The 13,549-nt window shown below is 39.1% G+C and overlaps 1 long non-coding RNA gene across 4 annotated transcripts in view; it reads right to left on the minus strand.

The window, feature by feature from the left end:
- LOC147800005 (uncharacterized) overlaps window positions 1-13,549 on the minus strand; it is a 423,432-nt gene that overhangs the window by 11,358 nt on the left and 398,525 nt on the right. For 2 of the 4 annotated variants that reach the window (XR_015424515.1, XR_015424514.1), the window contains one exon: window positions 1,711-1,901. This is a non-coding gene — a long non-coding RNA (uncharacterized LOC147800005). Of the gene's footprint in view, window positions 1-1,710; window positions 1,902-6,535; window positions 6,884-10,642; window positions 10,809-13,549 lie in introns of those variants that run through there. The other 2 variants (XR_015424513.1, XR_015424516.1) reach the window with 2 other exon arrangements.

The raw sequence follows: 13,549 nt of genomic DNA on the forward strand, positions 1-13,549 counted from the left end.
GCGCCAGTGGAACGACCGTGCCATGCCTGAGCGGCCCCCACGCTCTGCTCTGATGGAGGGTTACATCATTTTTATGACGCAAGCTGGAAATTGTAAACTTATCTTTGCCTGAACATATTTCTTTTGTCCTTTTTTATTCAAGGGCACATTTTGAGGCTTGTTTTTACTCTGCCTTTTCACAGTCAACTGATCATTGAGAAAACCGCATGCTCTGCTCATCTTAAGCATGTCTCAAGTCACTAACATGACTAAGGTTCTGCTGAAAATGATCCACAAATTAAAATAATTTTGTCATCAAATCTTTTGATGAAGAAATTCCTCCTGAAGAATATCATAGCCAATATTTCATGTTGTAAATGCAATCGGATTTGGGGCCAAACTACAGACGAAAGTGAACTGGAAATTGCCCCAGAATGCACCACAGAGCATCTAGAATAAAAAATTTTCTGGGGCCCTTAAGTGGGACCCGGACCCCACGCCATAAGGGCTTCACGCTCGCAATTTTGTCTACCGCCCTGCCAAAATTTTCGGCTGTGGAGAACACTGCATGTCTCTTGAAATATGACCAGCATATTGAAGCACTTTTGTAAAATGTACAAGTATATCAGTGTGCATCATCAATTAACAAGATAATTCAAATCAGTTCCATACATGTAGAACAATCATTTTGTTTAACTAAGCCAAAAATGTGGCTAGTTTAAGCCAGACGAATACATGTACACGACTAGATCTGCAGACAAAAACAGATGTGAATTTGTTTTGGAGGGGACGAACAATGTCAACAGAAAAGTCAAGTAAGCTGATGTCATACTGAGAAAAAAAGCTTTAGAGATGATCAAAATGGTTGTTTTTGGGGTTCAGATGTATCTATGAAACCTTGATGTACATTTAAGATGGGTTGTACAATGTAAGATAACAGGAACACTTGTGCTGTACCACCAGAAGGAAAGAAGTTTAAAGTTCTGAGTTTAAAAAATGACTGGCATATTATGAATTTTGAACTGAATGACATATAAAAACTCTACAGCATGCCATATGTTATGGAGACTGATTGTGTCATTATTCACAGTAGGTATGCACATGTCTATGAATGTCCAAGGTGGCAAAAGTGAAGGTGCTTCAATGAATATGTACAGCAGGGTTTTCAGAATATTTCCCTCCAAATAATGGACAATAGTAAGGGTAGGACTTGAACTCCAATGTATTTGTATTCATGAGAAGCATGTTTGTCCCCCCTCCAACATGCAGTACACTGTTCTTCTTACATGTATTTTAAAAGTCTCAACTTTTGGAAGAAAGGATAGCACTTTTAAAAAGATTTTAATAATGGGTCTCCAACATTCTTAGGTCAATGAGAAGAGCTCATTTGTCTGAGTATAATTATACAGCATGTATTTACAGCAAGTATTTTTGGGCAGTATGCATAAATTCATTTGAATCGTGCTTGAAATCATGGTGTTGGTGTTCAATTCAATATGTAGTTTTGCATATCCTGAGAAATCTGGTTACCAATGTCATTTTGTTACAGTTGTCCTGGGTGTGTATTGTTTTGTTCAGCTGACGTATCAAATACACATTTTCATCCGAGATGAGCCATTTGCCATTCAATACATCCAAAATGCCTGGGAGAAGGTCACAAGTTCTCCACTGTACCTGTATAAACAATCATGAATGGTACACAGTGTCCCCAAAGTATGTGCATGTACTTACAGATTTGTCATGAAGTTTGCACTACCGGTTTGATAGTACAGCCAGCCCATCCTCTCTACAACCTAAGCTCCTGGCCAGTGATCTACACATACATTCATGAACAGTGTACAGGAAGCATATGGTGGCTGGAAAAGGGACCCCTCATCAGCTGCCAGAACCATGCTCAATGCATTTCATCTCAAGACCAAGTTCTGAAGTAAAAAAGAAAAGAGAAACAAGTATGAATGTTACTTTAGTCAACTTTTAAGTTAGAAGTTAAGTGTACTAGATGTAGCAAGGAAAGACCTTTATTTCATGGAATGGACTTGACTTATGATATATGCATAAAACACTCAGCAATATTCTAAAATACATGTATTGACATTCCATGAAGCCTTTATAGAACTCTGCAAAAGTTTCATTTTCACAAGAGACATCTTGTCTCTGACATGTCCTCAATACCGTTCATGGAAAACAACCACTTTGAGGAAAAAATGAATGAAACTCATTTAATACAAAACAGGAAATGTCATGCATGAGCATGGGTGGATCCAGGATTTTACAGAAATAAAAATACAATGGATTCATCAACCGAAAATGGCCGTGAGAGATTTAAGAGGCATTACATTTCTTCATACTCAAAACGGAAGCCTTTCGGTAATTCTTCGTATGGCTGTTTTCCCTACTTATGTTGTACTTTGATGTGGTTTTGCAGTTTGTGGACCCAAATGATCAACTTTCACTGGATGGATTACCCTCGTTAAAGATAGTTTAAATAATACATGTATAATCCTACTGTAGGCCAAAATAATGTACACGTACACGCAAATATTCATTGTGAACAATTATATGGTCAATGTCATGTTAGATTCAGGGGTGTGATTTGGTAAAATTGAAAAATCCACGAAATATTCGTCGGAGGGTTTTGCAAGTCATGTCGGCCACAGCTTCCCTACAAATCGCAGCATTTCTATTTGATTATAGGAGGAGATTCTGGTAATACATGTACACGTACATGTAAGCCACCACAAGAGCTGTTCTTACTTTGAAGGATACAATTATAACATTTACTGCAACAAAACTCTTGTCCTCATTCACTTCAATTGCAATTAGCTGTAATTGATGACAATCAAAAACCTACATTGTAGAAGTGTAATACACACACACATGCAGTTATCAGTGATCCACAAAATTTTATCACAATTTATTAAAACTGAAAACTGTCTCATACAGATGTGTACTGCATTACTTGTGACACCACGTGCACTTGCAGTGCCCAGGTTTGTTGATTTTCAGGAGAAAGTTACGATAACATACATGTATCTATTCCCCTTGGTTAATTCTCTGTCCACCTCGGTTTCCAGCCAGGAAAATTTCCAAGAATTCTTTAATCCTCTGTCTACATTCAGATCTCCTTCCTTACCGACTACCCTGTATGACATTTTTTATGGATGTCAACGACATCAGACCACCACGAGAACGAAACGCAATGGTAGATGGATGCAAGTTGTATACAGTGCATGCAACGACAACACGTGTCCCGTGCATACACACACAGCAAACGTACAGTGCGTACACTGTACAGTACATGTACATACAAAAAAAATGATCATACCACTGGCCTGGGTCCCTACATGTATGTTTTAACAATGATACCCCCTCCGTTCAATTACCTAAGTATCTGGCGCATTTCCAGGGGGAGTAACAACGCAAAAGCGCATGCTACACACCTAAACTTGTGCAAATCTTTTGCTTAGTTTCGCACCAAATATCTCAGTCTTTGCGTTACACATTGAAAGCATTGACAATACGGAAATCCGGAAAGTCTCAAAGAAATTCCGCAAATCTGAAAAAATCATACCCCTGTAGATTACTACATGTAGGTACATGTAATTTGAAACTGTCGGCAGCACATGAACGATACATGTAGTGCTACTTTCATAAGTCCTCCAAATGACCTCTTTTGGGGGACTTCAGTGTCAAAGCCAACATACAGTACATTGTTACAGCATGGAGACATAAAACATAGAGAAAGTTCAGTAACAACTTTTGGCGTAAAGCTAATAGTTCAGTCTGCAAGTCAAGTCATTGTAAATTAGTCTTTGAGCAAGTCTGAAAAAGTTACCACTGTAAGCACTTGCCTTAACCCAAACCCCTTGCAAATTAATTTACACAACTTGAAAACAGTCTAGGCAGCAACAAGTGCATGTGTAGTTATCCTGGCAAAAAAGGGTTTCATAACAGCAACTGTGATTTAGAAACAAGGCATTCAGCAAGTAATATATCATAGAGTTGCATCTCTCTTACACATTTTGTCCATATGCAGACATAAATCCAACTCATTTTGCATGGTATTTTATTTATTGTGACAGTTGAAAAAAATATAAGAGACAATAAAAACATCAATCATCCAACGGTGATTTTAGTCCGTTAAGTATAAAAATGTTGTGCGCGTGTCTGCATGTTGCATGTGCCAAAGACCTGTAAGGAACTTATGCATTGGGTCAAATTGAATAAACTGCACCAGGAAGTACATGTAAAGGACAGTAGTTTCGTGGCTCATTGCCGAGGGGGAGATTGTTAATCTTTGGTGCAACTTACATTTATTCACCGATTTTGGGGAGTCCAAGTTATGCCAACTTATTAGTGGTATAACTTACTTTTCCTCAGGTGGATCAAACAGAGGGATGACTCAATGGTTTAGGAACAACCACTATTTAGCACCTTGTTTGAAGGTACCCCATGACTTGCATTGCTTGCATACATGACCATCCGGCAGTATCAGTTGCCAGGAGTATAAGCCAAGGCCTACATGTACAGTATATGTACATGTATAGTCAAAAATTACCGTCATTTCAGAGTATGTATGGTTTCAGGTCAGGTCCTCCATCCAAACACATTGGAAAACATCAACAACTGATATGTAGCATATGAATATAATTTGAAAGTTGTATTGCCCATACTTGAAGCAAACCTATTTCCACAAAATTTCCTGCCCCAACATGAGGCTGATCACCTGCTTCTGTTGATGCATCATGCATGCTTACCACACGATATACATGTACAGACACTGTTTGTTAGCTTCCATTTATGATTACCTGAGTGGTGTCGTGGTATGCATTGTCCATCATTCTTAGATTTGCATTATCCATAATTCTTAAGATTTGCAAACTGTTCATTTTTGACATTAATTAAGGCAGAGTTTTTAGCACTTTTTGTGGCAATTGTTGGTAGCTTTCAATCAGCACAAAAAATTGCCACCCCCATCATTTGCAAAGGACAATGCAATCCAATTTTCAACCAGTGACAGTGAAGCCAGACAATTTTGTTTAGGCCCATTTGAAAACAAATTTGGGTCAAAGTACAGAGTGTATGCAGTATGGTAACTCCTAGGGAATTCTTCCCCCCCCCAAAAAAAATTTAAGTGTGCCATGCAAGAGGACAGTATGTAACAATACAATGTACATGTACATACATGTACATGTACTAGGCAGGTTCCTCAAAATACATGTATGGACCATTAGATAGTGTACATGTAATGTTCAACTTTGAAGGTTCGTTTTTCCTGAAGTGAACAGCAGTGGATTAATTTCCAATGTTTGATGTAATGCGGGAAGTCATGGCTGATATCTTGAACAATGATGACCGTGTCAACCGTTCAACTTAATTGGAGTTAATTAAAGTCTTGAACGTCAGCATTTTTGACAGACATGAACTCCCTGTTAAAATCCAAGCCAATAGAATTTACTGAGGAGTGATAATCCCCAAGGTTATTTTACACAGATTTATATGTGGTGAAAGGTGATCATATTGTTGCGTTCCCTAAATATCAAGTCGATGGTAGCATGGACTTCATTAGTGTCTACAGGATGTGATATTTGGGGTCAACCATTTATTAAAGGGTGGACGTGAAACAAGGGGTTTGGGTGACAGTCAAACTGTATGGTTGGTTTATTGCTCTCACTTCTCTTCATCAAAGTTCAATGTGGATTTGAAGGAGGTGTAGCTTAACATAATACAACACACAAAAGGCAAAGTTATAGAGAGGCGAAGTTGTATATGAGTGTAACTAAACTCAATTTGGCAGGACCATTGGAAATGCAAGTCAGACGCAGTGGGTACGATACGTGTGTGTAGCATCGCACAGCTAGGCTACATTCATCAGGCCGGGCCGTGGTGGGAGCTGTCCCAGTCCATCACGGTGACTAGCAAGGGCTAGACAGAGCCAGCGCCGGTATGTACCGACCGCACTGCCGCTCAGACCGCAATGAGTTGAGCGCAATGATAAGATCACCGCACTGGGTACCATTGGCTCAGCGTAGAGACAAGGAGGACTGGGCTAGTTAGCAGGACATGGGTGGCGAGGGACACGGGGGTGTCTCGCCCGGCAATCGGTTCAGACGTAGCGGTGACGGGCCGCTACGACTCTCGCTAGCACCCTGGGCTAATTCATACCGCTCTCGGATCGGTCCAAGCTAAGCTAGCTGGCCATTCATATGGTTACATTTCTTCGCCATAAGAATGGTTACTATCGCACTTCTCTCGGTAAGGGTCCAACCGCCGCACTACGTTGGGTTCCGCTCTCGCAATAAGGGTTTGGTCCGCCGCACCTGACCGACGAGCTAAGGAAAATCTGCTCTATTTATAGGATTCTAGAGGCTTAGGAATTAATCAAATATGAGTGTCGCTGAACAGCTCAACCAATGAAAATCTTCCATCTCAAAGGGTCACATGACTTCCTGCTAGAGTCGTGTGCAAGAATCTCAGTGTCGTGTGTAACAATGTAAAATACAGAATAAGAAGTCACGTGTACAAAGTGTAGAGCTGGGTGCGTGAAAGTGCTTACCCGGTCATCTGTGGCGAATGATTGACAGTTACAAAGTTTGAGGTTTCTGAACATTAGCATTTCAGGGAACCTTACCACGTCCAACCACGCAGCCACATGGAGGGGAATTTTGACATGCCAAAACTGAGCAGAGAAAACACAAAGATAAAGGAGTGAAGGAACACGCGATCACGCCAGAGTACAGCATGAATAACTTGATACAAAATTTGCGTCTCTGCTACATGTCCATAATGCATAGCTGAGCTAAATAAGAGACCCTGAGAAATGCAAGTACCGAGAACGAGTAAAACTAGGGGGCGCTAGAATTCCAAGATTTGCGGGTGCGCAACAATATTTACACAGATTAAAACCAGAATCCCGAAATTAAAAAGTACAACAAAAGCTTTAACAAAGAGTGCAAAAAAGCACTGCCAAACCATCATCCTTTTACGACTGGACCGATCTCATTTTCTTCAAGTAGGCCTACGTTCCTGAAAACTGCAATCCAAAATACCGATCGTGGCGATTTTGCGGCTTCCATCAATCTCTCGCGGTGATGTTAGAGAAACATTTCGCTGCATCATGGCCTGTTTGACCTTTGAAATCAACCCAGATAGCGCACCCTCTTTTTTATTCGATATTCATGAGCCCCTCCACGGAATCGAGACGCTCCACGATTTTTCTCTCCGGAACAATTTTTCTCAAAAGAAAAACCGTCATTCTGAATGAGGTTCGCAAAAAAAAACCGTTTGAGACATAAAATACGATTCATGATGAAAATGTAATGCTCAGAGTTGTTCATTTTAATTTTATTTTCAGCAGAGTTATCTCCAAAATAACCGGCAAAATGAAAATTGCGCATGGAATTTTCGAGCACTACATGTGATAGCATTTTCAGAATTCTCGAACGTCATGAACACTTTGACGTGAAATTTTAAATGAATTGAACTCCATTTGATTTGCACTGGTAGCCAACCAAATGTCCACCATAAGTACATATTATGCCTACTTATCCCCATATAGTCATTTTTATAAATCTGAAGGTGCTAATTTGTATTTTACATGTACATGATTAAAGTCACTCTTTTAGAAGTTTTGAAAAATGACACCCGGAGTTGCATTTTGGTCCATTTTATGAAGAACATGCCAGTAGAGTCCCCTAACATGACACACTCACTTCAACTTTCACTTGACTTGTCTAGTACAATGTTGAAACCCTTCAGGAAAGAGTTCCTTATACTGTACCAACAACGATTGATGCCTCTCTGAACCAAGCTATAAAACTTGCTTGAAAGAAGCCTTTTCTAGTTATGTATGCGAATGTTTGCGAATTTTTCCCAGCTAAATTTCACTTTTTAGAACATGTTATCACATCCAATAGCCGTTACAACATTGTAAAATAAAGGGAATATTGGTGCTGTCTGCATATGGAATTCTTCCCAAACTTCAAATTCATTTGGTTAAATATTGGTACAATAAATTTCATAATACATATGTTGTTAAACCTTTAACACTTTCAGTGTCATGAAAATTTGTCCAAAATTCAGAAAAAGCAGCATCCGGAAATTGGGCAAGAATTCAGCTGAGTGTTCTCTAACGTGGCACACTTCACAAAATCCTTCTCTAGAAATCACACATAGACATTTAAGAAATTCTGTTAAGTTGATCAATTCTAATAAATTCTAATTATTCCCATTTACATACTGGTACATGTACATGTACCTATTAACCATAGTAACACTGTTCTTGTACTTGTATTTTGGGATGCATTTTTAAGATTTCATTTTGCACTTCAGAAAAAACAATTAGGAAAAATTGAGGCTGAAAATAAAATTCCAGCCAGATGGAATTTCAAAGCAGGTGAGCACAATTTAGAATTAATTTTCACTTACATGTATGATGAAATTTGAGGTAAAAATATTGCGCCACCCGGGCAGATGGGCGAAAAATCAAAATGCACCACATTAGGGTACTGTACACCAACAATATCAGGACTAGGCCTACAACTACATGTACATGTAGGTACCATCATTTACCTAGTTCTGGATCGGAAAAGTTATTCAGTTACAAGCCACCGAAAAAAATCCTGAAATTCCAGTGAAATATGGTCAGTTGTGAGCCTTGTATGTTGGAAATACTACCAAATTTTCAAAATCTTAACAATTAATTTGGATTTACAAGAGTGACAAAAGTTATGAGGACACTTTTCCTGGTTATGGATGGCATAAACCAGTACTTCACAAATAAAAAGTAACCACGCAAGAAATCAATTTTGCAGCCACAGCCATTTTAACAAGCTGATTTTCTGATGATGAATTTCCTAATTTAGAGAAAATAATTTCAGTAATAACAATTCCAATGAATTAAAAAGTAGAACCTGCGTAAATTTGGACTTGACTTTTTCAGCTGTGCAGTGAATTATCAACAATACTAGGCTATCCCCCAAGCCATAGAATTGACAAACCAATTACATCACTAAGTGATCGCTTTTGGGCTAACAAATGGTAGGGACAGAAATGAGAATTTTCAAAGTGGATATTTCATTTGATTGTAAGTCAGTCTTTCCAGTCATGTAATTCTGAGTCATTTGGCACCATAATGAACAAAGTTGGTCAAGGGGTTGTGGAGATACGCACATTTGTATTTTGTGAAAAAGACTGTTTTTGGTTCAAGTTTTTAATGAGAGATTTGGTTAACTGTGGTACCAGAGAGGCTCGTTTCTTCACCTACGCTAACATGTAAACATTTTTAGGTGCTAATAAGTCTTAAGCTTTGTACTGCTCTTTCTCTCTTCTTTCTTTGGTATCCAAGGGAAGGCATCCTGCAAAGTTGTAACGATGACCTTGAAGTTGGCACATTTGTTCATAGTTACCATTGCCATGGCAACTGGTCTAATCTTCAATTTGATTATAAATAACAAAAGATTCATTTAAATTCAATGAATCTGTGTTCTACATGACCAGATATATCAACATTTGTTTTGTCAAAAAAGGAGTGGTGCCTAAACCAAATTTTATCTTCCAGTAAGTAGTTATTTTCAATTTAGTTTGTTTACAAAATGTTGCCACTACACAACTTGGTAAGCAAATTCAAATTGACAAATTTCTTGCTTCTTTTTTCATTTTTTGTGACAAAGTGTGGTTAATTGCCTCCCTTAGAAAAGTGATCTCTCCATAATGTCATTGTAATGTACTCTGAAAACCAAAGCAAAATGAAGTCTACATTGGAGCAGAATATTTAGCAATAGTCAGATTCTTCAATGCATGATTGTGTGTTATACTGGTACATGTACGTGTGTCTGTTTGAATGGAAGTGCATGATATGGAGTTTTGTCAGAAAGTATAAGTTTAAACAGAAGCAGTTTTACAATAAAGAATTGGGGGTAAAGGTATTCTAAATGAGCTACTGACCAGACAACACACAATTATGAACAAAGTACATGTAAGAAAATGATGAGTTTGCTATCATTATTCAGCACGACAGTGAAGCACTTTGCAGCATTTGTGATCAAAGCCAGATGCAGTATAGTACGTTTTTCTACATGTAGTTCCGGATTTTGCTTATACTCCAATCGCTTGAAGTAAAACTTCATTTCTTCTACTTCTAAGACTACTTCTTTTGTGTTCTACATTCTCAAATAAGTTCAGTGAGGAAGGTGAAATGTAAGCTTCATGTAAAAATGTTTGTGTTTAGAAAACATCTAGAAAAGAAATTTCTGGCCAGCTAGATTTCCATCTCGACTTTGACTTTTTTGAACGGCTTGTCCAAAATTAAGTGAGCTAAGAAATTGACCAAATTATACAAAATGGAAATCTGGCCAAAATCTGTAGAAGTTTTCTGAGAATGAAATTTCTTCAAGAAGAAGCCTACCCTACATTTCACCCTTCCAGCAGAACTTGTCTTGGAATGTAGAATTCAAGGACAACACAAAAGAGCCAGGTTTTTATTTCGAGCGATCCGGAACTTGGAAAACAAGTGCCATGACCGCAGGCCTCGGGCCTTACGTTAGTTCACCGTCCAACCTCACATGTACTTGCCTTAACAAACACAAACATGACAATGCAAACAATAATTAGGCCTACATCATTTTTAAGCAATGTTCTCACTCCTTTCTCTATTCCACTGTACCTTTGAGAAATTGAAGCTTGGACACAAACTATGCCATGTTCACAAGTTCAGACTTTGACGGCAAAATCCTCAGAAAATTCAGAAGATATGACTTCGTATTAAAACCAATTAAATTGCAATACGTTGGGCCCAGGGACAATAATGCATACATTCTGGTGCCACTGGTGCCCGGCTAGGTTAACGTGGTAGTACGACGATTAGAATCATGCGCGGGGTTTTCAAGCAGTTAGCGCCCTCTATGGGTTAGTCAAAACTTAATTTTTTGTACACAACGCGCTGGGAAAACCCGACTCTTCGGGCAGCTTGTTCTCGTATGTTCAGGAACAGATTTGTTGTTCGTGGGTCGGCCGCTCGAACGCCGGGAACGTTACAACCGGTTGTCGTTACTAGTTACATGTATTTATATTATGCAAGCAACATGCAAAATGGCGGAGTCCTTGTACATTCTTCGGGAGTTAATGTTTGGGCTAACTTATTAAAAAAATCATGTCTGTCATGGAAAATTATTCATGTTAGTTTTGCAAAACTTTCCATCGTCTCCATTTCTGTAAGCCATCTCGATAGCTTTTGCAGCTTTTCAAAAATCAAATCTCGCGAGTTTTCCTGTGTGTTCGTGTAAAACCCTGACGAGGAGGTGGTGAACTTGTTCCGAAAACAGTGTTCTTGGTATCCCGCCGCGCGAGCGCAAGAACGCGAATCCCATGTCAAGAACAGGTCGCCCGAACTCGACTGGATTATTTTTTTTCGAAGGGAAGTCCAACATTTCCAGAGGTGTGGAGAATAGTTTCCTTTCAAGACTGGCAATAGAATATTTATATGGGAAAAAAGGACAGGAAATATCCCTATACAGCTGTGTAATAAAGAAAAAAACGGGGCAGGTCGAGTCAGGGGTGTAGTGTTTCATTTTATCCCGTATAAGGCAAAAGATCCGATTATACGCTTCCGTACGAATAAAAAAAAATAAAAAAATGAAATGATAAAATAAGCATCTTTTCTGTCAAGAGTTTAGTCAAAACATGAGGGACACCGTGTTTGTTTTCGAAACTTTCACCATGAGAACCCAATTTTCGGGAATTTTCAAAATTTCGTTTGACACAAATACCATTCTCGCGCTGAGCCCTACGAACATCTTTACGAATTGCGGCCGCGGATCGAGGAGAGCCCACTCTTCCGAGATAGGTCACCCTATACCTAAAACGTCTTCTCTCCAGTGACTTGCTCGATACACTCGTACGCGGACTTCAAATGACCCGGCGTTGAACCAAAACAATTTGTTGGATCACAGAATCGGAGGAGTTATGTTTTTTCGCCTCCATATCTCAGTTGGAGTTAATGGAAACTTCTCATTGATAATGTGTGTTTTGTGCCTCTGTCGAGTTTCAACACAATATCGGAAAGAAAGGCCGAGTTCTTCGGGTGGAGGGAGGCGGATTCCGCCCTCCATTAGCTGTAAGATGGTAAACAACAAACGAACAAACAAAAACAAATCTAAACAATACTAAACCAAAAATAATTATCAAAACAGCTCTAGTACGAACTCAGCTTTGTGACCAAACACGTTTCTACCAGCATGTCATTCTAAATATTTCAATATGGAGCACTTTTTAACAGTGTATTGTCTGATTTCCTGATCTGGCACTTACTTGGCCCTCTTACTGGGCTTCTCCAATTTTCCTGCAGCAAGATGCATTTTGCCGGCAAAATTGTCGAATGGAAGCGGACACCCCCAGCAACCTCTGTGAGGATATCACACCAAACCAGAAACGTTTTCGAACCTTGAGATGGGCATGTGTACTGAGACCTGAGATTAACCTTCGGCTTACGCTTATCATGGTTTACAGCATCTCCAGTAGTTTTCAATCTTGATAGGATAGGCGATCAATTTCCAGTACTGAGCTTTGGGACAAAAGCTTGTTGCAGTAGGGCCAATTTGACTTGAGGGAAACACCGTGACAAAACTACGTTATACTGTAATGGAACTGCCTCCTCAGAACGTGCTAAACTGATCAATAACTTAAGGAGTCGCCGGCGGAAAAAATCTGATGGTGAAATATAAAAGGGACAAAATACACTGAGTAAAGACTGCATAACTTCCTGTTAGTTTTCATTCAATTTTACTTTTGTGGGGCGGCAAAGCTGGCCGAAAATATGCCGGCGGCACAGTGAAATGTGCTGCCAAGATGTACTTTCAAGGAATTTGAATTCGTATAAATGCCACTTTTTGAAATCCTCTCAATGTTGTGACATTGTTGGATAGTGGCAAGAGATGGCAAGTTATGAATATGAATACTCAAGATCAATAAGAACCACCCAAAGAAGTAAACAGCTCAACACTAGTTACAGCTGTTTATGGCCACTATCAAGTAATCTGACAGGTTCTTGGAAACTTGTATTTTTGTATAATCTATCTGAAGTAATTACATGTTTATCATCTCATGGCAGATGCTAGAACACAGTTATCGAGATGCTACTACTAGAAAACCTGTGTGTTTTGATTTTCAATCACATCCTGGCTGATTTGGCTCGATCAAAGTAAGGAATGGTAATGCTAGATTCTCTCAATTTCCTTAGAAGATCAATGCAATATTTTCCCCCATTTCACCTGTTTCTCCTTCCTCAAGATCTTCGCCAGGCCATTATGAGCACTGTTGATGAGAATACTTTATTTGCCAGTAACACTGGTCTACATGTATAAGCCAGTGCACCTATCCCCTGAATTTCATTTCACTTTCTACTCTTGTTTATTCCAGTTCAGTCCCTTTCAAGAGTGAGTTTTGATAGCTATTTCCACAATGCAGCTTACAGCCCACTGGGCAGTTCATGCAAAAAAACACTGAAAAATTCTCTGACAGAGATGTGCATGTGGTCATCAGAGATGGAGTTTGAAGAATTTTTGCAAAACTTGAA

This window comes from Acanthaster planci, linkage group LG02 (assembly GCF_054643075.1).
Source record: "Acanthaster planci isolate LZ-2023a linkage group LG02, COTS_SCS, whole genome shotgun sequence".
In the NCBI taxonomy this organism is placed as follows: Eukaryota; Metazoa; Echinodermata; class Asteroidea; order Valvatida; family Acanthasteridae; genus Acanthaster; species Acanthaster planci.